At 44.1% G+C, this 27733-nt stretch overlaps 1 protein-coding gene across 3 annotated transcripts in view; it reads right to left on the reverse strand.

Annotated features, from left to right (window-relative positions):
* The window catches only part of NDST2 (N-deacetylase and N-sulfotransferase 2), a 110321-nt gene extending 82955 nt beyond the window's left edge, over positions 1 to 27366 (reverse strand). For 2 of the 3 annotated variants that reach the window (XM_053388023.1, XM_053388024.1), the window contains exon 1: positions 27178 to 27364. The gene's annotated coding sequence lies outside the window, so the exon portion shown is untranslated. Of the gene's footprint in view, positions 1 to 27177 lie in introns of all 3 variants that reach the window. The other variant, XM_053388027.1, reaches the window with a different exon arrangement.
* Between the last annotated feature and the right edge of the window lie 367 nt (positions 27367 to 27733).

The following is a 27733-nucleotide window of genomic DNA, read 5'->3' on the forward strand; positions in this document are numbered from 1 at the left end:
CCTCACTCACCTCACAGAGTGTTTGTTGTGGGGGAGGAAGGGAAAGGAGATTGTTAGCCGCTTTGAGACTCCTTAGGGTAGTGATAAAGCGGGATATCATATCCAAACTCCCCTTCTTCTTCTTAATTTCCCCTGCTCGGTTTTATAAAGCAGAGGTGACCCTAAAAAGCTCTGACTGATCTTAGAGGAGCTATAGAGGGCTAGGATTACATTTAGAGCACATACTCCTCATACACTCTTCTCTAGTAAAATTTCTAAAAGTCAGGGCCATTCAAGACAACTGACCACCCTCAAGCCATACCAGGATAGTATGACCAAAGGGAACACTGCCTTTTATAACACTAGAAGTGTAAACTTTATATTTTACAACTATACTTATTTACTGCAGACAGTTTGATTTAGACCACTTAAGATATTAAGAGCTGTGAATGAAGACAGAACACATGCACGCTCAGAGAATTCAGTAACACAAATTACCTTAAACAAGTATATTACAGATTTACAAAACCAAACCTGAAACAGTAGTTTAAATATTAAGTGTACAAGGATAAAGCCTTTATCTTTCAACATCTTCACAAATAAAGATTTGGCATGCTACCTCAGAAATTCTTCAGTTTTTGAGTTCCTATTCCACTGAAGTGTTTCTCAAAAATCCCATACATAATTATGATTTATATAGCACAAAATGCATGCCAAACACTTTACAAAAGATCAACAGATCTCTGCCAGAAGCCACTTAAAATAATTTTTATTTAATAATCCATGTAAAAAGATTTTACAGCTTCTTGGAAAACTGCTGAAGGGAACTGGAAAGACTCACCAATGAGTCAATCCCTTATGGAAATTCTGCTTCTTGTTCCAGTGCACTAACTCATGTATGTCTACTCAGAAGTCAATCTCAATGACTTCAACAAGACTTACAAGTGAGTGTGTATAGGATTACTGCCTGAGAGATCTGAAGGATGGGGAAATATACCAGTGGAAGCCTGATTTAAAACAAGAAAACCTACCCAATAGTGATCAAGAACGAAGGTTAACTCTCAAGCATACTTCTGAAACAAAGAAGTTTAGGGTAAAGTTTCAAAAGGAGCAAATGATTCCTTATAAGAAACAAAAGCAATTTCAAGAAGGGCTGATGAGTTTATCTGAAGGAGTTAAATGTGGCACACAAACGTATCACCGCTATATAAAAATGCAAAGAAAGAATATGATCGAATGCTTACAACTTACAGGGGAAGAAACGCAGAAGGGCAAATTATCAAGGTTTCCACATGCATCATTTGATAGATGGCACAGAATCTTGAAAAATGTATCAGGTTTTCCAAAGTAATAAAAATAAAATGAAGCAAAATTTTAGGTTGTACAGACATTTTTACCCAGAGGCAGGGGTCTTCTGTCTTTGAGACTCCCTCAAATGTTTCTCCTGCTTCCTCTCCCCTGCCCCATACTCTGGCTCCTGGTCTCCCCATTGACTCCCCTCTTCCACCAACCCCAGCATCTGTTTCACAGAACCTCACCAATTGCTGGCCCCTTCCCCTGGCTCGTCCTCCTGTCCCTCTGCCTCCTCTGTCTCTCTCCCCCCCCGACTCCTGCCTGCCCCTGACGAAATGTATAAGGCAAAAAGCATAGGTTTTTACAAACTGTGGAACACTTAATGCCCAGAAATGATCTTCATGGATGCTGAAACTTACATCCTGATGAATTAGATATATGCTTTGAGGTGATTCATGTCATTAGCTACATTGATGGAACAGATATTTCTAAGATGTGGTGAAGTTTCATACAATGAAAGCACTGTGTATCATATCCTTGTGGGTAATAGCTTTTGACATGAGGGAGGTTTTCTTTGGGGGGGGGACACACAGATGTGTATTAAACCATTTCATCCTGGAATATGGGTTATTATTCTTTTTATAAAACATGGTTTCACATTGCTGCATTATGCTTTACTATATTATCTATTGTTTATTAAGTTTCCCCTGGGCCATAAAAAGTATCATTATGATGTATTTTCTTGTGGACACACACAAGATCGTGTCTCTTACTTCTTACACACATAATCATTTTCAGAAGCGTTTGCTCATATTATTAAATCTTGCTGGAAGATAATGGAATCAAGCTACAGCAAATTTCCTAAATGTTATTATCACATGTGTCGTAATTAAACAGTCTGATTCACAATGCCTAAAAATAAAGTAAAAATGGTGCTTGCGATCCACATTTTATCCTTTGTAAACTGCTTAGAGGTTTCATTTACAACTAAGTGGTATGAAACTATTGTTAAGTAAACAGTTTTTGCAATCCACTTTTTAAGGGGGGCACAATAGTAGTACATGCTTTGTAGCCAATAAAAATTCCTTTCCAATTAAGAGTTTACAGAATAAAATTGGTCAAATAAATAATGAGTTAATGAAATGTCTTCTTTTGTGATGGTGACCATCATGTTATTACTAGTAAGATCCACACAAAAGAATGACACGATGGATATTATACAATTATATAAGTTTGTGAATGGAATTAAACTATCTGTGTACACTGATAACTAATTTTGCTATTAAATGGCTCATTTACCCTGAGTGGTGCAAAACTTTCGAGGACAAGACCCTACTTTGTCAGATGTGTGAAGTGGTTTCCTGAATAGGTATATATACATCCTGAATACAATGGAAAGAAGAAATTATTTCCCTCCCAGCCCCTAGCCAAAGGTCAGAAAGTCAAGCAATTTAAGAGAGTCAGCGGCAGACACATCACAGTGCTATGCACACCAGAAGTGAACACAAAACCCAATCAGCATGGATATGACCGTTGCCAAATAGCAGCCACTGGAGCGGAATTATTTCCAGAGTAGTAGTGATAAGTTTGTTGTTGCAAAAATATTTTAAGTCTTAGGGGACATTTAAGCCTGTTAGGGCATAAGCTTTCATGTCCCACTGTCCACCTCTTGGATACACTTATTTGATTATGTTTATAAACTTCATCATATAAATCCCAGATCTCTACAATGAACTAGTTAAACCTAAAACCATCATTCAAATCAGTGTTCGAAACTCCTATTGTTCTAGGCACATTTTGCAGCAGGGAATTTCATTGGTGCAGGCAGTTTCTGAGCTCCGGGCACAGTAGTACACCTAAGATTTCAGATTAAAACTGCACAGTGGAAGGAAAGGGGGACCTTTTTCTGACTCCCCACTTCCAGCTACTTTCTGAAGCCTAGTTAAGAGAACCTCTTCAGAATATTACAGGGTGGGCAGGGGAAGGACTAGACCATGTGAAAAATGAACATAATATTTTATTTCAGTAGACAGAAAGGGGTTTTTTTTAGGTCCCAAGACATTGGCATATTTATATGTCAATGTTAACAGCCTGAAGCAAATAGACAACCAGAACAGATTCTTTGCGACCTGTGTTACAGTGTCCTACCTAGTTGTGCGACTCAATGATCTGACAGTCACACTCATGCATGAAGCGTTATCCTAAATTGGCAGGTATATAGAAGGAGAGGAAGAAAATGTAAGCAGTGAGGTCAGAGGGAAGTAAAACGCAAAAAGTACAGACTGTGATACTTACATTAAATCTTAAACGTCTGCAAAATAATTACAGCCAGTGCCAAGAATCAGATGCCAAGAATCATGAGCTAAGAGTCAGACACAGTGGAGACTCTTGTTGGCTAGGCAAAGTTCCAGCCTTACATATGGAAGGCTTCATGGTTCTCCCAGGTAAGAGGAGGCAATGGCTGGCCTAGTTGGGCACAGTTGCTAAACAGCCTAGAAACAACCATGGAATATCTGGACCAGGGCCTGCAATGCATGTGCCTTTATGAATTATTACATGATCCACATTCACATGTCAGTAGTCTTCAAAAATAGAAACTACAGTCTGAGCATGTCAATCCAAGTCAATTTTGTACATGCCTGGTCCAGAAACAGGTACAATAAAAATGTTGTCGTACAAAGAATTTTAAGAAAACAAAGTCCAACCCAGGAGTATAGCAAAGGCTGATAGCACCAGCCTATGCAAACCACTAGTATGACTTAGTCCAAGGCAGTTTCTTACTGTTTTCCAAGCATGGGGTTTTTTTGTCTTCGCTTTGGTGGAACCGCACCAGTGAAGATTATGTACAAGAACAATAAAAAGTGTCCTAAACAAAATGAAGCACACACGGGGAGAAGCCAAAAGAAACTAGCTTTTCCTTCAGTTATTAAAGAGAAAACCTATAACACTGGACAACTGATTGACTTTAAGGAGATAATAGGAGATCTGACTACACTTACTGCTGTCATCTCATGTCAAATGCCAGAAGCAATTAGCTATTTTAAGCCACTTAGCCTGTGAAAAACACAAACTATTGTTAAAATGTTTTTTTCAAAAACAGCACAGCAAAACCCTCCAGCGGTAAAAACAATAAAATAGCCAGGAAAAGCCCGGTACATTACCTAGCTGCATGTAGTTTGATGCTACACTCTGAATGTTAAGGCTTCTATTACACAAAATTCCTAAAATGGGTAATCCAAAGAAATGAAAACTCTTGTTATGTTCAATGTCTTAGTTACTTGTCTGAGCCATGCTGAAAATGAGTAATTAGTCACTCCACAGTCAAGATACACATGACATCTATGGAACTCTTCCTCATCTTTCATATTTTCACCTTAAAAGGCCTTTAAAATAAAATAATACTAATAAAGATCTTTGATGATTTTGCATATGAATTCTTCTCATAGTTGCCATGCCTCTTAGATATTGTAGGTGATAACAGTGCCTATTAATACAGCATCACTGAGTTGTACATAAACAAGAGTGTTCAAGGTCTATGTCAGCATTATACACACACACAGGGTAACATTCACAATAGCAACAAACCAACAAATGTCTTACACATAAGCAATATTAGATTTATGGTGGTGGTGGTGGGGGGGGAGACATACACTTTTCAACTCCAGGTGGACAAACATGGGAAGTATCAGAAAGATACGCATAGAAGACAGGGAGGCTAGCCCTTGCACTCAGGCAAACAAGGTTGCTGAGCTCTGACCAATAAGAACAAAAGAATTGGCTGTCCGAAAACGAAACAACAGTAACTCCTGCTGGAAAGTAAGGAAGAGCGATTGATTCAGGCTAACAGCAGCACAGGCTCAGCAGCAAGCACAAGGTCCAGAATCAATATTCCAATGTAAATGAATAAAGAAAGAGGTTCTTAACTGTATGGAAGCTGCAAAGATGTCCTGAGCATGTCCATTCCCTCAAGCTTTTAAAGATGAGATGGAGCTCACTCACTCATGAGACTCTCTTGCCCTATGGTTTTGCTGTGTGTGTACATGTCTGCCCCTGCTGGGCAGGTGCATCTCATTCCACTTAGCAAGGTGGCCCAGTTATTGGTGACAAGACTCTGCCAGGGCCCCTCTGCCCACAGCTCTGCTGCCATCTCCTCCTGCTCATCCCTTCCCTCTGACTGGTCCTCCCCCCTCCTTGCATCAAGCTAAACGGGCAGTGGAGAGACCCAGCAGATCTTCTTCTGTCTTTCTGACATCTAGAGTTACAAAGGGGAGGATCTCCTCCCTCCACCCCAGATGCCAGTCTTCCAGCCCCCCATCTGTTCCTTCTCCTTCCGCCTCTTCCATTTGGGCTTGCCAAATGTCAGATACTGGTGGAGTCAAGGGGCTCATGAAATCAACTGACCGGTCAATTTTGTGAAATAATGGTCCAATATTAAAATTAATTAATCAATCCATATTATATCAATTAATATCAATGTAAAGTGTTGGTTTTACTAGGACAAGAAAAATATAATCAAATGGATCGATATTTGTACTAATCACAAAAAATGAAAGAGCCCACTGTTTTTGTGAAACTTATAAATGGAATAAAGTATTGTAACTTGCTAACAATATTAGATAAGGGTTCTATAAATAATAATTCAGTGAACAATTCTCTTTGCCTTTTATCAAGGTCAGCTTGGAGTAACAAATGAAATTAAAATCTCTTTATGAACAGAACACCCATTATTTGAAACACCAGATCACATGGAGAAAGTACTCCTTGAACATCAAAGCAAACAAGGTAAAAGTCATGGAAAGTCCAAGACAATAACTTTTCTGGTAGCAAAATTCCTGAACTTTTAGCAAATGGTCAGCAAGGTAATTTTTACTGTGCTGCTAGGTTTGCCACCAACTGTTGCAAGAGCTAGGGGGCAATCTCCCCTTACTGGGACCTTAATGAAATAAAAAAGTTAAATTTCCACCTACCATGGTCAAACTATAGGCAATCTGTTGACTATAAATGATCAACAAATTCAGTGGCATGCCAGTTTAGGCTACTAGCATACAATGAATCCAAGATTTAGGTGAACAGATTGCAAGCAAAGCAAGAAAGTTCCAAGATCCAGGCAAGAAAGTTCCAAGATCCAGACATGCAAGGGTTCAGGAGACAGAGTAACCCAGAGCCAACCCAAATCAACCTGGGAGGCAAAAACAGCAGCCCAACACAATTAAACCTTTGGAGAGACATCTAGAATCATCTGTTATGGAATCTGCCTGATTTTTCACAGCAGCAAGTTGGTCTGAAGGCTGAAGCCTTATCCTTGCCAGGGAATCGTTTGCCTGCGTCCCCAGGGCCGAAGAGAGAGAGCAAAAAGCACCAGGAAAGATTCTTCTTTGGAGAAAAAAGTTTTATTGAAATCTGTGCACAGAGGTGGCCAGTGGGATCGTTCCCAAAAGACTGGCCCATAGATACAAATAAACAAGCATCTTTATACCTGAGAGTCTGCCCATCTCTTCCCACCTCTTCAAATTCTCCAATCAGCTAGCAAGGTTAAGCTTATTTCCTTATATGGCATATGGCTAGCTAAACGCCCCTCCTTCCCTTGTTCGTGTGTTCTTCTCTTGCGTTACTGCAGCAAAGAGCATGTGCAGAGAGTAGTTCCTGGTTTGCAGAGCTCAAGTAATTGCAAAGAGGAAGTAGCTCACAGCTTGCAATTGCGGTTTTTGCTAGCTGCTTAACCACAAAAGCAGAAGTTAGCTTAGGTGCAGATAGTATTGAGATTAACCCTTTCAATTCCCTCCTCTTCTTTTGGACAACCTATCTCCTAGGTTCGTCCTGGTCTCTTGGGTTTATAATCCTGGGGGAGAACAATAAGGGCCATGATATTTTATTTTTATTTTTTGCATCACACCTTGTAAGCATTGCACCAAGCAGGGTATACAGAGGCAAAGAAGCAAAAGGATTAATAGCGGCCCTGCTAATAATACCACAATATGCCTGAGCCAACTGCCATGAGGCAGCCAGAAATATAACCAACCCCATAGATCACCTCCTGTAGTTTTCAGCGGGTTCCTGGCTATCATTGTTTCCATGTGATCAATGGTGGCTGAAATGCTGACATTATTATCTGGGACATATCTATTTTATTGCTGAAGGGCCCACTGATACTCGTGCTCTATCAGCTGCCTTGCTTTTTGGGAGGTTGTGTCCCACCTCTCTGAGGAGGAGCCTATTATCTTAACCAATTTTCCCACCTGTCCTTGTGGATGCTTAATACTCCCATGATTTCTTCCCAACACACTGTATCCGAAAGGGGCTTCTCCCTCTACATATATTAACATATACCCACAGGAATATATATCCACCCTTGCAGAGACCTGACACACAGAGTGACTATATCAAAGAGTTCTGGCCCCAATATCAAAAGTCCTGGCGGTGCCTTAAAATTTGCTGGGGAAAAAAAGTCTCTACGTTGGGGACGCTGCCCGCGGGCGTCCCTCCCATCCACTTGTCCAGCAGGGCGGTTGTCTGGCGCTCTTCTGGAGATGGTTAGCTTCAGAGGATCATCAGGATTTGGTGTAACTGTCCAATCTAAAATAGCCTTCTTCACTTAAGTGTGGTGGACCCAAGGGGTGAGGTCAGCAACTTTAACAGCAGTGGGCCTGGGTCCACCTGTTAAGAAAAGAGAAAATCTCGGGAGAATTACTGCACATAATTATCAAACTGCACATTTTGACTAGCATGGGGGGTTATTGCAAAACTGAGTGGACAAAGGCTGGTCCATTGTCAGATTCTATTGACCTAGGTAGTCCATAGCGGGGAATGATCTTCTATAACAGGCACCTGGTTACCTCGGACGCCCCCTCAGTTCTGGTAGGCCAGGCTTCAACCCATCCTGTATACGTGCAGATCGCCACGAACAGGTTGCGGTATAGTTCACAGCGGGGCAATTCAGTGAAATCCACAACAAGGTCTTCCATGGGTGCAGTTCCACTATGCTGAATCCCCGGGGGAGCCAAGGGTCCGGTTCTGGGATTATTCTTTTGACATAGCGGGCACTTCCTGGAAATCTGGGCTGCCAGTTGATAAAGGTGGGCTATGTAGAAGCACTGCTTCAGCTGTCTGGTTGTGGCATCTGGTCCCACGTGGGTGGACTCATGGTATCTCTGAGCAATCTGCCGAGAAAGGGACTCTGGGATCCATATTCTGTCATCATGAGTAAGGTACCATCCTTCTTCGGACAATGTCAGCTCCTGAGCATCTGCAGTGTCCCTTTCCTTTTTAGTGTATATTGGCTTATCAGCGGTGTTCAAGATCCTTCCAGGGACCAGTGCTCCAATAACTGACGCGGGAGCTGGTTCCCGGGCTGCTTCCTTGGCCACTCTGTCTGCTAGTCGGTTTCCTCTGGCCACTTCTCCTAGTCCAGTTTTGTGTCCATAACAATGGATAACTGCCACTGCCTTGGGCTCCCATACAGCATCCAGAAGGTTCAATAAGGCTTGTGGGTGGGCCACCTGGTTTCCTCTGGAGGTAAGCAAACCTCTTTCCTTCCATAAGGCTCCATGGGCATGTAAAGTCAGAAAGGCATACTTAGAGTATAAATGTTTATCTTCTGTCCCTTTGCTAGGGTCAGGGCTCTGGTGAGCGCTGTTATTTATGCCAGCCGGGCCAACGTTCCAGGCGGGAGTGGCTGCGCTTCGATCACTTGGTCTTCCAAGGCTACCACTGCATAGCCTGCCTTCCGCTGTCCAGCCTTAACAAAGCTGCTTTCATCCACAAACCATGAAGGCCAATGGGGGTTTGCCTCCTCTTCGAGGTCAGGCCTGCTGAAATATTCTTCATCCATTACTTCAATGCAATCGTGCATCTGCTCCTCACCTTCTCCTACCGGGGACAGGGTAGCTGGGTTGAGGGCGGTGGTGACCTGAAACTTCAAACGCGGATGCAGCAATAACATCTGGCACTTTCTCATCTTCGCTTGGGAGAGAAAATAGGTACCCTTCATGTCAAGCAGAGCTGGGACTGCATGCGGGGTCACACAAACAGTGTCTTGGCCAAAAATAAATTTGTCTGCTTTGTTCAGTAGGGTGGCTACTGCCACAACTGCTCTCATGCACGCTCTCATGTAGGCATCAGGCGCTCAGATAGGTATGCCACTGGCTGTTGCCAGCTTCCCAATTTTTGGCACAAAACCCCTTTCGCCGTCCCTTGGTCCTCATCCACGAATAGAGTAAAGGGTTTCTCAGGGATTTGGGATGCCAAGCGCTGGGGCTTGCTGTAGTGCCTTCTTCAAATCCACGAAGGCTTGCTGTTGTTCTGTGCCTCAAACAAAGGGGTCTCTCTCAGTTCCTCTGGTTGACTCATGTAGAGGCTTGGCAATGATGCTGTAATTAAATATCCATATCCTACAAAATCCTGCAGACCCCAGAAAGCCACGGAGTTCTTTGGTTCTGGTATCAGGATAATAGCCTGCTTCCTTTCTTCACTGGTAACAAAGGGGTGTTCCACTATGATTGGCATTGCCTCAAGATCCTATGTTGGAGCAGTCACTCTAGATGCACCCACACTCCTTCAGTCGCCCTTCGTGGGATGGGATACTTATTTACTGCAACAGGATTGACAAATGGCTTGGGCTTCACAATTATTGGTGGGATATTCTTTGCCATTCCTGGGGGGTTCACTTGTTCCAGAATACTGGTGGGGATGGGTCCCTCCTCTTCTTTTACCATCATGAGGCGCCAGTACTCCCTCAGGGGTGCCTCCACAACCAGTTCCCCAAGTGACATAGTGGACAATGTGGCTTCTCCCGATGGCTTAAAAATAATTTGGGCTTGCAACTTTACCAACAAATCTCTTCCTAATAATAGAATAGGGCATTCTCTCTTCCAGTGCCCTTCCTGTCGGCAGATGGCGCACTGATTCCTTCCAAGACGGCTTCGCCCTCCTCCCCGGGCACTTCCTCTTTCCTGAGGGGTGGGGGTGGCTGCCTGTAATGCCATCAACTTCTTTGTTTGATACTTCTCCTTTTTTCTCTGGGCTTCCTCATCTCTCTGATTGTAAATGGTTTGAGCTATTTCCAACATCTATTCCAGCCCATGGCCGATGAACCCCTTATGCTTCTGGATTTTTTCAGCGAACATCGGGCGCGCTGCCTGAGCTACAAAGGCAGCCTTTATAATGGGGCGTTGGCAATATCATCTGGGTTCTCCTCAAAGGTAGGGTTCTGATTTCTCCAATTGCACACATCAGCACTTGAAAAAGGCACATGTTGGACTGTATAAGTGCATGGTGGTGCTTCCCCACCCTGTCCTGGGGGGCTGGTGGGTCATACACTCTGCATAGAGGCATCATTGCAGTCCCACCCTTTTTCTGTGCCTTATGGGACTTATGGAGGGACACCCTGGTTGCTGCTAACAAATGGGAACTAACATCCACTTCTTTCACATAGGGTTGTACATACTGTTGCAATCTCAATTGTCTGATACTGTGTCCACATTTTTCCTTTCTTTGCTAACTCAATTAGTCCCTTCATAAACTCCTCATCATTCTCTTCCTCTTCGCTCTCTAATTCATCAACCTTGGAGGGTTCAGGCTGAGGGCCGGCTCCTCCCTGGTCCTGGGGCCCTGGGCCTGGGGGATTCGCTAGAGGGGCAGTTGGTGGAGCATAGGGTGGCGGCGGTTTAATGACTTCCCCCTCTTCTCCTTCCGGCTCTGGTATCACCGGGGGCTTTTCTGACTTCCCTGCCGGTTGGACTGCACAAATTGTATTTTGTGGGGCGTCGCCTCGGCAGGCTTTCAGCCACGGTGGATTCTTTTCTACATTGGTTTTCCAGGTAGAAATATAAGGGATCTGGTCTGGGTGGACGTTCAAGATATTTTGATCCTCATCCTCTCTCTTCTCAATTTGAACCCAATCATCATGCTTCGTAGCTGCTTTCCAGTTGGTTAAAAAGCATTTCAGAGGACTACGTTAGCTTGCCCCAGACCCCATTTTTCTTCAGATACTCCGCTCCTAACCGGGCTTAAGATCCTTTCACACACCAACCACTACAGGCTGTGACTTGGCGAACTCGCGTTGCTAAGAAATGCACAGCCCTGCAATCGCTCGGCCAAGGGGACGCTAAGCCCCGGCCCACACTTGACAATTCAACCACTGGAGTATCTGACATGCAACATACAAAACACACCCCAATATAATTCCAACATGCAACACACAAAACACACCAAAATAATTTTCCCTCTGTTTCCCCTTTCCCCAACCTTACTGGCGGCACTCTACTGCCACCTCTGTTTCCCCTTTTCCCTTTTCCCGTCCCTGTCTGGCGGGGCGGCACCTTATTGCCACGGCCAGTTCCCTTGTTCCTTTTCTGGCGGCACTCTACTGCTCACAGCCAGACCCTTTATCCCTTTTCTGGCGGCACTCTACTGCTCACAGCCAGGGGAAGCTGTCCAGGCTTCCTACCACGCCCTTTCCCTTAGGGCTTACCTGTTCCGCTGCGGACCCCTCCTTCGGCCGTCCTCTTTTCTCCCTCGACCAGGTGTCTCACTCCGGAGCGGTGTGGCTGGCTCCCCCCACGAACAGGCAGGGGTGCGCACTTGGAGCCGCGAACGCCGGTCCGGGGCTGTTCACCGAGGTCGGGCCTGGCCCTCCCCGGCCCCCTGGGGTGGGGCAATTCCCGGCCATCGCACCAAAATGAAGGCTGAAGCCTTATCCTTGCCAGGGAATCGTTTGCCTGCGTCCCCAGGGCCGAAGAGAGAGAGCAAAAAGCACCAGGAAAGATTCTTCTTTGGAGAAAAAAGTTTTATTGAAATCTGTGCACAGAGGTGGCCAGTGGGATCGTTCCCAAAAGACTGGCCCATAGATACAAATAAACAAGCATCTTTATACCTGAGAGTCTGCCCATCTCTTCCCACCTCTTCAAATTCTCCAATCAGCTAGCAAGGTTAAGCTTATTTCCTTATATGGCATATGGCTAGCTAAACGCCCCTCCTTCCCTTGTTCGTGTGTTCTTCTCTTGCGTTACTGCAGCAAAGAGCATGTGCAGAGAGTGGTTCCTGGTTTGCAGAGCTCAAGTAATTGCAAAGAGGAAGTAGCTCACAGCTTGCAATTGCGGTTTTTGCTAGCTGCTTAACCACAAAAGCAGAAGTTAGCTTAGGTGCAGATAGTATTGAGATTAACCCTTTCAGGTCAACAATCAACACATTTGTTTCACACCTGTTGATCACTGACCAACTGGCTGCTGTGAAAAAATCAGGCAGGTTCCATAACAGATGAATATAGAATTACCGTATTTTTCGCTCTATAACACGCATCAGACCATAACACGCACGTAGTTTTTAGAGGAGGAAAACAAGAAAAAAAAATATTCTAAACGAAATAGTGGATATATGATTTTTGTGGTTCATGCTGTGGCCACAGACATGTGATCTGACAGTGAGTTTGGAGTAGCCCAATGCAAAAATCCTGAGGATCCATGTGGATCCATGCTTTGTAACCACGGAGGAGAGAAGGAAGGGGAACCATGGATCCTCTGCTCACGACTGCAGCAGATCCCCCCGCCACCCGCAGGCATTCACTCCATAACACGCACAGACATTTCCCCTTACTTTCTAGGAGGAAAAAAGTGAATGTTATGGTGGAAAAAATACGGTAATTTCCCTCCCACCCGAATATAGCTTGAGAGAGAGAAAGGCATCACATAGTGGCTGGCAGGCTGCAGGCTCACAGGGTGCTGAAGGTTAAAGTGACCCCATAATACCATGTTGAAATGGTTTCGTCATTCTTCATGTTTACAGATACTTAGCCTGCAGCCTGCCCCCAATTTCTGCGAAATAGGGAGCACAGAAGGTGAAATGGCAAGGGTGTGCATAGCAGAAGGGAGATTAAAATGCTTGCTGCACAATAATTTGCCTATTTTCTGTAGACAAATTACACATTCTCCTTAACATCCTTAGAAATGGTACTGGGGTCAACAGAAACCCACAAGCTTACCAAACCCCTTTATAAACCGGAATTATTTACGTATTTTTTTCCAGTTAGGTTGGAAACACTCCCACGCCTATAAGAGTGGCCATTTTGCACAAATACTTACTAACTGGCTGTTGGGTCACCGTGACTTCAACTGCATCTGTTTGTTTACAAGTTACCTGCATGTTCACCTTAGCAGGTTGCCAGACACAGGCTGTGTCTACATTAGGCCATTGAAGTCTACAAGGGTCACTGTTTCTGTGTGCACTTTTGCACCTATATCCACACATGAGCACTTTCAATATTATGCCTCCGTAATCTATCTTTATATTTCCTATATCCATACTAGTGTGTGGGATTTGATGGGATACATTTGTGCTGTTTGCTGTCCTCTCCCATCAGATGTTCTGGAAATCTGAGGACTGTTAAGTATATGTGTGCAGATATCTGTTTAGCTGTGTAAGCAACTTTAAAAGATTTTGGAGGGTTTGCTTTATTTTATTTTCCAAAGTAGCAGATTTGTATGAAAAAGTAGGATAATAACAATGATAATAATAAACAGTGCTTTTTATCTGGGAAGACGGAGGGGTACACATACCCCTAAACATTTTGTGAATCTATGTACTTTTGTACATTTGCTGTATTTCTTTTTCCCAATTTGAACTATAAAATGGTGATTTTCTTGAGTCAAAATGAGAGTACCCTAAACATTTTTTTAGAAAAAAGCACTGATAATAAATATATGTGTTCCAAAACCAGGTGTCCACAAATAATCCGGTATCTGTTTACCTTTTCAGGCACGCACGCACACACACACACACACACACACAAACAGAGAGAGATCACATTTGCACAAAAGGTCAGAAAAAAATAATTATTTTAAAATGTGTGTGTTGCACCAAGCCAGGGAGCCTGAGGTGCCTTGTGGGCTTACATGGAGGTATCTGCTTACCTGTGCCAGAACACTTTTCTTATTTATTTCTGAAATATACGGTAGGTTTTCTGATACACTAGATTGTTGTTTAGTCGTTTAGTCGTGCCCGACTCTTCGTGACCCCATGGACCAGAGCACGCCAGGCACCTCTGTCCTCCACTACCTCCCGCAGTTTGGTCAAACTCATGCTGGTAACCTCGAAAACACTATCCAACCATCTCGTCCTCTGTCACCCCCTTCTCCTTGTGCCCTCCATCTTTCCCAGCATCAGTGTCTTCTCCAGGGAGTCTTCTCTTCTCATGAGGTGGCCAAAGTACTGGAGCCTCAGCTTCACAATCTGTCCTTCCAGTGAGCACTCAGGGCTGATTTCCTTAAGAATGGATGCGTTTGATCTTCTTGCAGTCCATGGGACTCTCAAGAGTCTTCTCCAGCACCATAATTGAAAAGCATCAATTCTTCGGCGATCAGCCTTCTTTATGGTCCAGCTCTCACTTCCATACATCACTACTGGGAAAACCATGGCTTTAACTATACGGACCTTTGTTGTCAAGGTGACGTCTCTACTTCTCAAGATGCTATCTAGGCCTGTCATTGCCCTTCTCCCAAGAAGCAGGCGTCTTTTAATTTCGTGGCTGCTGTCACCATCTGCAGTGATCATGGAGCCCAAGAAAGTAAAATCTCTCACTCATAAAAGAACAGTAAAAAATAATAATTGTGTGTGTCACTCCAAACCAGGCACGGATTTGGCATGAGGCTGCAGCTTCCTTTCCCTCCTGTATCTTCTAGGGCAAATTTTATTTTTAATTTTAATACAGCTGTTTTGTGCAAGAAGCCTTTTGCACAAATCAGCTGTTTTAAATATAAAAATACCACAAATGTGCCTTCAGCAACAACCAGTGGAAAGGGGAAGGCCGCATCCTTCCCTTTGGGCTGATGGAAAGAAAATGGAAGCAGTGGGTGTAGCAACAGCCAGCAGCTAGCAGAATGTCACCACACATGTGGAAAAAAGAAATCCAGACCACACAATGTGCTTCAGGGCATCCGCAATTGGGCAAGATGCAATTTTATATGGATTTTCTTCAGATTCTTACCAAATCAGGAAAATCTGAATTTGGAGGAGGGCGGGTATGGGCTGTCAACTGGATGAGGAAGATGTTGTGTGGACACCACACACACACACACACACACACACACACACACACACCACAAGCGGCTTCAAATCCGCAGTGCGGATGAGCCCTTAATGGCAACTATCTGACAAAGACCTTCAACTGACCCCTTTCCTCTGTTAACAGAAATATTTGCATAGTGCATTATTTTTATTTCTTTAGGTAATTTATATATTGCTTCAAAGAAATCTCTAAGCAGTTTATAATATTGTAAAAATGTCACTAATAAAATTAAAAACTCCAAATTTTAAAGCTCAGACATCTCTAAAACAATTTCAAGAAAGGCAGTCCGACCCGCAGCACCAGAAAAAGGGTCTGGTATCAATGTGTTTCATGTCACTATTTTGTCTGCCCTACACATGCAGTTGTGAAATCTGATGATCAAACTGCATATGGTATGGTTGCAAGGTCTATGAGATCTGTGATTACCAGTAATTCACAACATATGATAATTGCACATACAGTATATAATTGTTAAGTTGTAAGGGACCACAAGGGTCATTCATTCATTTACAATACCGCCCTATACCCGAAGGTCTCAATTATTCTATCAGTGGAGGGCTAAATCAACCTGGCAATTTCAATTTATGTACACATTCTGGAATTGCTGGACATTAGCTTCAAAAGTTCACATAAAATATCAAAAACATAAAATCAAAACAAAACCAACAACCCAATAAAAAACCCCCAAAAGAGCCAGCATTTTAAAAAAGGGTATAGGGTGTAGATCAAGTCAGGCAAAGGCCTGGTTGAAAAGGAACGCTTTTGCCTGGCGCCTAAAGGTGTATAGTGAAGGCACCAAGCAAACTTCCCTGGGGAGAGCATTCCACAGACGGGGAGCCACTGCAGAGAAGGCCTGTGTTGCCACCCTCCTGACCACTCGTGGAGGAGGCATATGAAGAAGGGCCTCAAAAGATGATCTCGGAGTCCAGGTAGGCTCATGATATAATTGAGCCCACTGTTTTTTAAATGAATACACTATTTGTTTTATGTTTTAAAAACAGCATGATCAGTTACATCACACTCACCATACCTGCTGCTGCATGTACACAGTGAGATTGCTGACTGATTACAGTGGTGCCTCGCAAGACGAAATTAATTCGTTCCGCAAGTTTTTTCTTCTTGCGAGTTTTTCGTTTTGCGAAGCACGGTTTCCCATAGGAATGCATTAAAAATCAATTAATGCGTTCCTATGGAGACCGCTTGCCAGGCTGGCGGTGCCGAGAAGGGCTTTTCTCCCCACCGCAAGCCTTCAGGACTGGTACGGGAACAGAGGGGAAGGCGCGCAGCGCTTCTCCTCTGTTCCCGGGGCTTGCGGTGGGAGGAGGGTTTTTCCTCCCCACCGCCAACATTCAGAAGAGCATTCTGAATGTTGGCGGTGGGAAGGAAAACCCTCCTCCCACCGCAAGTCTTCAGGACAGCCATCCGAAGGCTGGCGCGGGGAGAAGGTCTCTCTGCCCCACCGCCAGCCTTCGGAGGAGCCTTCCGAAGCCTGGCGGCGGGAGGAGGTCTCTCCGCCCCACTGCCAGCCTTCGGAGGAGCCTTCCGAAGCCTGGCGGCGGGAGGAGGTCTCTCCGCCCCACCACCAGCCTTCGGAGGAGGTCCGAGGACAGTGGGGAAGACGCGCTGCGCTTCCCCGCTGTCCCGGAGATTTCCCTATGGGCTTTCGTCTTGCGAAGGAAGCCCATAGGGAAATTCGTTTTGCGAAGTGCCTCCAAAACGGAAAACCCTTTCGTCTAGCGGGTTTTCCGTCTTGCGAGGCGTTCTTCTTGCGGGGCACCACTGTATTTTTGTGCAACTATATTGTTTTATTGGAAATGGGAAGTTCTCAATGAAAGCATGATTTGTTCATTTTTAACATGTAATTGCATGATAACTTCTGTCAGCTAGTTTATTTGTATGGCTTCCTTAGGGTGCATTTAATTTAAAGACTGGACTGATACAGTCAATTATTCTATCACTGGAGGGCTAAATCAACCTGGCAATTTCAATTTATGTACACATTCTGGAATTGCTGGACATTAGCTTCAAAAGTACCAGGGTTTCAGATCAATGAAAATTACTAGCGGAGTCTGGAGTTGTTCAATAAAAAGTTGTTGCTGTTTTTTAAAGGTTATTCTTTTATATTGAGATTATGAAGTCAAACATATTTATGGAAAGTGCTTTTTATAAGTTTAAGGATGACTAACCTATTACTCCAGAAATAGCTTTCAATCCACAAAACAGGTTCAATGGGTAACTAGCAATATTTTATGAGACAATATTTTTTCAGCTCCATGAAAACTATGGCTAATACTAGTTCTTCGGCTGGTCCTTGGCATTCGTTCCTTAGCCTCACTACACTCAGAAACCTAACAAAAATATTTCCTAATCTGCTCTACACTGTTTTTTCTATCTTAAACATACATAACCTTAAGGGAAAAAAGTAAATCAATGGATATTCCCTTCAACCCCAAAAGACCACTTGAATGCATAGAAGCGGCAATTGTGGCACCAGGAATCATGAGGGGAGGGCACAGCAGTCTGCTTTCTGCCACCCACAGCATTCAAATGCCCTGGCCAGTTTACTACACCCTTTCAAACCCAGTGCATGTAAGGGTAGATGTACCAGAAATACTATAAGGGAAACTGTAAGAGCACACGTTATAATTAAGCCTATGAACACATTATACCTATATTATGCACAGCTATGTGGGAGCAAAGCACGCTCTTTGAATTCACACAATTACTGAGTGGGTACACACAATCCTAGTTTTATTTTCCAGGTACTATAGCATTAGGCAACACAAATAAGTACGTAGGTGGACTACATTTAGGTTCTGCTGATATTTTCACCTGCAATTCAGATGTTTTTCCTATTGAAGAAAGAACAGCTGCACTGAAATTTGGGAATGGAGCCAAATTCAACACAAAGATGTCACAATGTTTGCAGTAGATTAGCATTTAATATACACAAGGTGATCTGTGCAGAAATACTGAACAGGAACAATGTAGCAAAGCAACAAAAATGGTTTTAGGACTAACCAAGACAGAGAACATGCCCCCTTTAATGTCATCAATCCACCATAAAGATGTCTTTAATTTTTTAATGCCCCAATGCAAACTTTTATTAGCTATTTCCATCTTACGAGAAATGCAAGATAGTTTATAGAAGAGGCAAGAGGAAATTCTTCTTAAGATGGTACTTGCCATCTGCAGTTTTTACAAGTACTTGTACTCAAAATAATAGGCTTTTAAAATGATTTATCAGGAGCACCATTCAGCTGATTAAAAACCCTTCATTTTTTAAAAAAATAATCAATTAAGCATTGGAGCCCTAACAACAATTTCTTTCAATATAATCAAGAAATAAGTCTAATTATTTGATAATATGCTGCTATGGAATTGAAGAACTACCGGTACCTTTATATCACAAGCCATAAACAATGCAAGAATAAGGTATTCAACTAAAAGACATAGAGATCATCAGGTCAAACAAAGAGCACTTTCTGAACAGCCCTGCTAATGAGGATATTTTCATGCAGTGTCCCAATATGAGACAATTAAGACAAGAGTTAACATGCTACACTAAACCGTCTCACATTCCTGAATGAGAAGGAATGAGCCACAATGAGCCTTGAGCTTGTGAGCTCCCCCAGGGTCCTTTCTCACAGCTGAGGAAATGAAGTTTTAATTTAAAACAAGCCAATTTCAAACCATGGCTTCTGAGGCTGGCTGGCTTTAAACTAACCATAGTTTGTGTTACCCATAGTTCACAGTTTGGATCACACAGGAAACTGTGGCTAACTAAAAGCAAAAGCTTCCAATTACCTCCTCCCAGCTTTTGTGGGATTATGTGACCCTGAGGCTTGCTGTAGCTACTTCCTGACATGTGTGCACCAATCCTGCACAGTCTACAAACACGTAAACTAGTATATAGCTACTGACTGTCTATCAGACTATAATATGGCTTTTCCTCTTTTTTTACAGTCAGCATTTGTTATAAAGTGAAATCTAGGACTGTATGGGAAGAATGAGATGTGCCCATAGAGAACAAATTAGCCTCCACTTTTGCAGTAACTAAGAACAGCAACCCAAATGTCATCAGAAGAGAGCAATTCTGTATGGCACAATTAGAAACACATTCAAAGAAGCTGTTCCAGAAGGCATTAACGTACCATGTGTATTAATGAGATGTATATTTCTCAGACCCAGCCTACTTTTGTGATTGTAATATGTTTTAACTGTTTTTAATGTTTCAGTTGAAATCGTTGTGACTTTAGCGTAAAGAACAGGCTATATAAATCATCATCATCACAGTGAAGGTGCTAAGCGATGCTATTCCATTTTTTGAGATTTAGATGTTTACATTGGAATTTGACAAAAATGGCAAAGAACATTTTCTGACCATGATTCTTTAAAGAAAAAAAGCACAAATCAAAATGGATAGGCGTATGACCCAATTAAATAAACCTTGGTTCTATCTGATTATATATTACTAAAGCAATAGTTTTGAAGCAGTAAGGTCAGCTAGCTCCATTAAGTCCATCATCTTCATCTGCCATTCTTCCACAGTTGGTAGTTCTTGCATTTTCCACTTCTTGGCTAGTAAGATTCGAGCGGCAGTTGTGGCATACAAAAATAATTTAACATCCTTCTTGGGCAATTCCAAACCTTTTATTCCAAGAAGAAAGGCCTCTGGTTTCTTTATAAATGTATATTTCATCATTTTTTTCCAATTCATTATCTTTTCCCAGAAGTCTTTCACCTTGTGGCAGGTCCACCACATGACAATACAGGAATCTCAACACATGGTTCCACACCCAATTTGAAACAGTACTGGACCCTGCTTAGCTTTGAAAATGTGCCATCAATTATTTTTAATTTCGGCACCACTAGGAGGCTGTGCTAACAGTGAAATATGTTAATTAGTAATTAAGTCTATTAATGTTTAATCAATTAAATCATTGATTTAAAAGGGGTTGGAATCAATTTAATATAACCTATTACACCGATTAGGGACGCGGGTGGCGCTGTGGGTAAAACCTCAGCACCTAGGACTTGCCGATCGTATGGTTGGCGGTTCGAATCCCCGCGGCGGGGTGAGCTCCCGTCTTTTGGTCCCAGCTCCTGCCCACCTAGCAATTCGAAAGCACCCCTAAGTGCAAGTAGATAAATAGGTACCGCTTTATAGCGGGAAGGTAAACGGCGTTTCCGTGTGCTGCGCTGGTGCTGGCTCGCCAGAGCAGCTTCGTCACGCTGGCCACGTGACCCGGAAGTGTCTCCGGACAGCGCTGGCCCCCGGCCTCTTAAGTGAGATGGGCGCACAACCCCAGAGTCGGACACAACTGGCCCGTACGGGCAGGGGTACCTTTACCTTTACTACACTGATTAAAGAAGGAGAGGCAACAATCCTGAGCAGCCAAGCTTCCAGGGGGGGCACCCCAGACACCCCCACATATATGCAAATACATCATACACCCATACACAGCACACACAAACATATACACCCACATGCACACACTCACTTAGCTGAGCAGGATCCCCAACAAAGCACCCCTCCCTCTTTTCACTGCTGCTGACCTATTTTTCAGTCTGCCTGGCATCCACTGGGACAAGGGGTTAAAGGAAAAGTTTGGGGAGTTGCTGCTTCAAGGCGCCCCACACCTTGAGGCCAGTTCCAGCTTTCCTTGCCTTTACCTGCAGTACTAGTGGCAACACGCCTCTGAATACCAATCGCTGGCGATCGGGACGAGGAGAGTGCGAGAATGCTTGTATTCAGCACTGGGGCTTCCCACTAAATGCTGAAGTACGGTATGCTTTGGTCTAATTCAGCAGGATTCTTCTTATGCGCTTGCAGGAAAGGCAGGGGATAAGGAAAGCCTTTGAGAACTGCTGCTTTGAGCAGTAGCTAAAGGACAAGTTGGGCATCGTACTGCAATTTTAACTAAAAGCAGTCACAGGGGCTCTGAATTAGATCAGTACAGAGGTGCTGGGGGGAGAGGGATTTAATCTTTCTCCCATGCCATTTCCCCAAATTCCTATCCACCTCCAGCTGCAGTCCCCAAAAGACCCTCCATGTACCTTCTGAGTGAAGTGGCCAGACACACTTCTGATCGAAACACGTTTCAGTGCATGGGCACAGCCACAAAGAAGACACTAATCTGTGGTTTTGCAGACTTCCCACGGCAAAAGAAAAATGCCTTCCCTACAGGCTTAAGGGAATGAGGTGCTCTCAAATGGGTGGTAGGCTCTAGATCTTTAAGAGATTTAAAGATACTGTAATCATGAGTACATTGAATTGGGCCTGGAAGCAGGGCCGGGCCCATCCATGAGACAAAGTGAGCTGACTGCCTCGGGTGGCAGGACCCACAGGGGCAGCAGATCTGGCCTTTACAGAGGCCTCTTGGCAAATAGGAGGTGCTGCTATTCTCCTTTCACTGTTGTTCCCTCTTTAGATCTTTATTCGCATCTGGTTCCTGATGTAGAACTTCACTCATATCATCTTCCCTGACTTGGGGAGGGGGCGCAAATTTTTGTGGCTCACCTCAGGTGCCCAAATGTCTTGGGCTAGCCTTTAATGGAAGCATACCGTATTTTTCGCTCTATAACACGCACCCGACCATAACACGCACATAGTTTTTAGAGAAAGAAAACAAGAAAAAAAATATTCTAAATGAAACAGCGGATGTATGATTTTTGTGGTTCATGCTGTGGCCACAGACATGTGATCTGACGGTGAGTTTGGGGTAGCCCAATGCAAAAATCCTGAGGATCCATGTGGATCTGTGCTTTGTAACCACGTTTTAAGTGGGGAGGGAAGGAAAAGCACTCAAGGAACAAGGAACACGCGTGGGGTGGGTAGAGAAGGATGCTGTTAATAATGCAGAAGAGGGGTATAAGAGGAGAAGGCTCCTCTCCTCTCCCGCTTTGCTCCTTTAAAGCAAGCAGGCTCTCTGTCCCTCTCTCCTCCCCACTCAGTGGCTCTTCTCCCGCTTTGCTGTTTCAAAACGAGCCACGGAGGAGGGAAGGAAGGGGAACCATGGATCCTCTGCTCACGACTGCAGCAGATCCCCCCGCCATCCGCAGGCATTCGCTCCATAACACGCACAGACATTTCCCCTTACTTTCTAGGAGGAAAAAAGTGAGTGTTATGGTGCAAAAAATACGGTATATTATAGACAGTCATTGCAGTTGGGTCACGAGGAAGTCTTGATGTTCCTTGAGGCAGGTCTGAACTTGCTGAAAGGTAGCATTCTGCACTAGGTGCAGCCTCCAAACATTATTCAATGGCATCTCCGTGTGCAACTGACATTAAAAGGAGTCAATATGTGGTGTTACCAAAGAAGGTATGACTGGGATCAGGTCCCTGTTAGAGAGAAATATCAGCTTAGGATACCATGGACAACTCAGGAGAAAAGTGTGGCACAGAAAACCCTTCTATGCAACTTATCCTTCAAGGAAAGTATAACCTTGCCCAGGCAAGTAAAAAACTACAAACTACAAACCTCCAGAGCTACACTGTCCTACCAACATAACCTGTTTTGTCCCAATTAGGCTTCAATTTCATCCCTCACTGATTCCGTATCATCTTCTAGCATTCATTCCAAGACCAACTATACATCCAGAATTTAACAAGAGTGAAAAAATGTAAGTGGGTGTCATCTACATGATATCCCTAGATGTTCACCAACAAAATAGAAATATGAAGAAGTGAAGAGCAGTACTCTCTATCTAAAACCAGAATGACATTCACACGAACATTTTCAAGTACTTCTGAAGAGCATTTCAATTTCCACTTGTTTCCCTGAATCCCCACCCGCATCTGCTCTGAAGGGTCCACCAAGTATCTGGAGTGTATCTGAGGGGCATAGTGGGAGCTTTTTTTTGTCTGTTCCACTGATGGACAGATACAGAATTTCACCCTTTCATTTTTATTCTGGAGCAGACTTGACACAAATCCTTTTTTAAAAATGTGACCTTTAAAGCCATGACCTTTCACCACCGTATCTTGCAGAGATGCTTGCAGCTATAGCATGTGGCTTCTAGAAGCTATACTATACAACTCAGCATGGCCTCAACTAATGCAAGGCTAGGAGACAAACAGAACTCGCTCCTGTTATTGCAGACAAAAGACAGTATAATTAAATAAGAAAGGTTGACAGTGGGGAAATAGGCAACTGATTGACTTACATGCCAACCCTAGAATCAAGTTCTTTGTTTTAATTCCTATATATCCTTCTGTGAAGAATTTACAGTTGCCATGAACCATATCTAACAAAAGGGGATGGGGAGGGCACATCCACACAAATATTCAAATGGAAAGAAAGTTGTAGTTGAAATGTGTAATATCACTATCCAAGCATTTGCTCTGAATTCCTTCAAGTCTCCCCTGTTATGACACATGCTTAGGCATTGTAGTAACCAAACAATTTTAAATAAATATAAATTCAAATCAATAGCACTTCAATCTAAGCTACAATTTTGAGGTTCTTTCCTACAATGAGAGACTATATTTAAAATGTAGAACTAAAAGCAACATAGAAAAGCAATAAAAAGCACCTGATGAAAGGAAACAGCAGCAAATCAGAGCTCATTAGTTGCTGAAAACATAGGCTGGTAAAAATATACCAGCAAAACTCAAAAGCAGCAAGGGAGAGATGAGACAAATATTGGATATACACATACTTTTTTTTGAAAAATGAATCCCCAGAGACAAATTATCCCAGTCTTCCAGGAGGGTGGAGAAGAGAACAAACTTTAGCTCATTAGTTCACAACTTGGTAACATTTTCTTTTAGAATCTATTCTGGTTTTGCTGGTTATTCTAGTTTTGCTCCCTATCCCAAGTCCTGGGGCAAGCTAGAAGTTCAAATAATAATCAAGTACCATTACCTTATCCCAAGCCTAATGGCACCCAACACATTCCTCTGGAACCACAACTCCCAAGATTGTACTAATGGGGCATCAGGGTATTTTTTTTTAAAAAAAAAAAAACCTCAAGGAGAACGGAAGATGGAAAGCACTCTTTCATCTTCCCTATGAAAAAACTTAAAGAACATGTGCCTATCTCCACAAATGGCTGGGCCAGAAGAGATGGAAAACTCACTCAAAGTCTCATGAAATCATAGCAAGCCATTATTATGCTTACTCTGTGGCAGTGATGTAGGTGAAAAAGCACTTATTCTCTGCTACCATTGTGTCCTCAAAGTGCTTGGGGGTAGGGACAGCATACAGAACATGCTCTATGTTCCTTACCTGGTTTGCTACTTCTCCCACAACCAACCCTCCTCTTACACAAAACAACTGCAATTGGGGCTCTTCCTGCTCTCCCCTGTAAGCCAAGACCAACACAGCTGTCAGTCAGAGCAGCAGGGACAGGCTCTTTCGTGCTAGCAGTGTAAAGCTGGTGTTCTCAGGCAAGAAGAAAAAGATAGAGAGACCGACAGCGAGCAAAGCAGGACAGAGTAAACAGTTCACTTGTGGTTACAACAGCTGAATCCAGTCCAATAAGCCGCTACACACACAACAGTTGTAGCTGTATAGGTCTGGAAATTATTATCATAATTGAACTCCATCAGCTGCACTGGCTTTTGGGCCATTTGTGGGCTCAGTTCAAAGTGCTGTGTTGATCTTTAAACCCCTTTACAGCTTGGGACCAGGGTACCTGAAGGATCACCTATCTCCACATGTGGTTGTCCATCTTCAATGGAGGTGCTATTCCAGGTTCCCACCTCATCTGACCAGGGTTAGGGTCTTCTTGTGCGAACAAGCTGGATGCTTGTCCCCAGGGAGGCTGCCCCCATGCTTACTTCAATGTAATTTTTGCACCAGCCAAAGATCCCCCCTCCAAACCTTTAATTTAATCAAGTTTTATCTCAGATTGTGCTACTACTTTACAGATGTTGATGCTTCTAGGGGTGTGTTTAATGTTTTTATTCTGCTTTTGATTTCTGTGTTGTAATCCCCCCTGGGAATTATTTTAAATGTGGAGTAGAAATTCCTATATTAAGTAAGTACAGCTGCATTGCAACTCCACTAACCCCGTTAGAATTCAATAGGACTTCTGAGTAGACGTGGTTAGGATTGCATTGTAAGAAAGTAAAATGTCTAATCTGAAACATTTATGAAAATATCAAACAATCTTATATAGAGTCAGGCCACTGGTTAGTCTAGGCCAGGCCTGTACAGCACACTCAAACTGGCAGCAACCCTTTAAAGTCTTTACAAGGCCTATTGCAAGACATCCTTTCTAAGCATGTGTCCCACCAGTGAGCAATATCTCCTCTTTTGCACTCTCTCTACGATCTCTAACCTCATACATGTTTCTTTTTCTCACTAACCTCACGCACCCACTGAAACCCAATCAGATTCCCTACACACCTGATTGTTGTTTTCTCTTAGTTCTCTTACCTGGTCTCAACACACCTAAAATATTTGAGGGAGTGCCTCTCCCTATATGTGCATGTCCAATAACTGGCCATCCTCCAGCACTACTGGAAAAAACAGCACGGGGTATAGTGCAGGGAGGGCATCCTGATTTAGGGCAGTGCGGGAGGTTCTCTTGCACAGTAGCTGAGCCAAGGGGGCGCATAATAATAATAATAATCAGTGGTACATCGAGTTACAAATGCCTCAGGTTACAAACTTCACTAACCTGGAAGAGTTACCTCGAGTTGAGAACTCTGGCCCAGGATGAGAACGAAAATCGTGTGTCAACAGCGCAGTGGCAGCAAGAGGCCCCCATTAGCGAAAGCACGCCTCTAGTTAAGAACAGTTTCAGGTTAAGAACGGACCTCCGGAACAAATTAAGTTTGTAACTAGAGGTACCACTGTAATAAACCCAGTGCTTTTTTTTTCCAGAAAAAGAGGTGCCGGAACTCACCTTGTTCTCCGATAATGGCAATGGCGCCCACCTGAGAGGTGCCGGAACTGAGTTCCGGTGACTTCTGGCTGAAAAAAATCCCCGAATAAACCTATACAGGTACTGATATAGGTACCTACTGAACGTTTAAGATACTTGGAGGGTGGGCAATTTTGTCCTCGCTCCAGGAGCCATATTACCAAAATATGGGTATTCCTCCTCACAACAAGCCTGTGAAAAGACACTTTTATCTGACCGCTGTACATCCAATGAACCTCAACTGGGATTTGCTTCTGTTATATTCCCCCCTCCCCTTTTGGAGGGGGTGAGGATTCTGTACTCCAACCTGTTGTGGGTTATTGTGGGTACAGTATTATTTATTTCCCCCTCTCTTTCTATAAGATTCGTTTGTAACTGAGAATCAATTAAACCCTCTCTCTATGTACAGTATATATAGAAGGTGTCCCTTTGCTCAAGATACGAAGCCCTAAGCAGCTTGAGACCAAGACGCCTAAAAAGATAACCTATTGATCTGTTCCAATTCCCCAGTGCTGTCCATAGACTTGGGCTGCAGCCCAACGAGTCTGGCTACGGATATATCTATAGCAATAAATAATTATGATTAATAATAATAAAACAAGCCTGCGAGGTAGCTTAGGCTGAGCCACCGAGGCTCCCCACAAGGTCACCCCGTCAGCTTCGGGGCTGAGCAGGGGATTTGAACGGGGCTCTCTCTCCCCCTCCCGACATTGGAAGCCGATACGCCACGCCGAGCCGAGAGGGGGACACGGGGGCAAAAACACGAGCGCAGGGGAAGAACGTGAGAACCACCAACCCGGGTGCCCGGCGAAACCATACCCTCACACCGAGCCGGTGGTGCTGCGCCGGCCGCGGACTCCTTCCCTCCTCGCGGCCTCCTCGGCAACCCACGCTCGCTCAGCTCCCCCTCAGAGCTTAACACAAATCCCGGCTGGTATTATTTGCGCCGGCCCCGCCGCCGCTCCCCTCACCTGCGGCGGAGAAGACGACGACACCGGGCAGCAGCAGCTGGAGCCGCCGGAACTGCCCGCTCGCCGGCCTCGCTAGGTTCGGCCCACGGGCCGGGCCGCTTCGGGCCGCTGCTCGGGTCCCTCAGGCCGCGCGCCGAGACCGCGGCTGCCGCTGCGCTCCGCCGCCATCTTCCACTCGGGCGGGTGGGAGGGAACAAGGCAGGCCAGGCCGCGGAGGAGGAGGAGACGGCGGAGACCCCCGCCCGCTCGCCCGCCTTCCCGGTCCCGCCTCCGCTCGGAAGCCGCCGCGAAGGGGAGAGGAATCCCCGGCTCAAGTGGGAAGCCGGCGGAGGGAGATAGCGCCTCCTCACCCTCCACAGAGCCTCGTCAGGAATAATAATAATAATTTTTTTTAGAAAAGGGAGTTGTGAAAAGGCATCGACTCCCCGCCCCTCCAAAGCTTTCTCCCCCTTTCTTTTTTGGGGGTATTACTATCAAGGTACTATTTTATTTTTTAAAAAACTACACACGCGCACATATATGGCAACAGCAAGGAATCTTTTACTGAACCTGGGGC

This window comes from Podarcis raffonei, chromosome 5, assembly GCF_027172205.1.
Source record: "Podarcis raffonei isolate rPodRaf1 chromosome 5, rPodRaf1.pri, whole genome shotgun sequence".
Taxonomy (NCBI): Eukaryota; Metazoa; Chordata; class Lepidosauria; order Squamata; family Lacertidae; genus Podarcis; species Podarcis raffonei.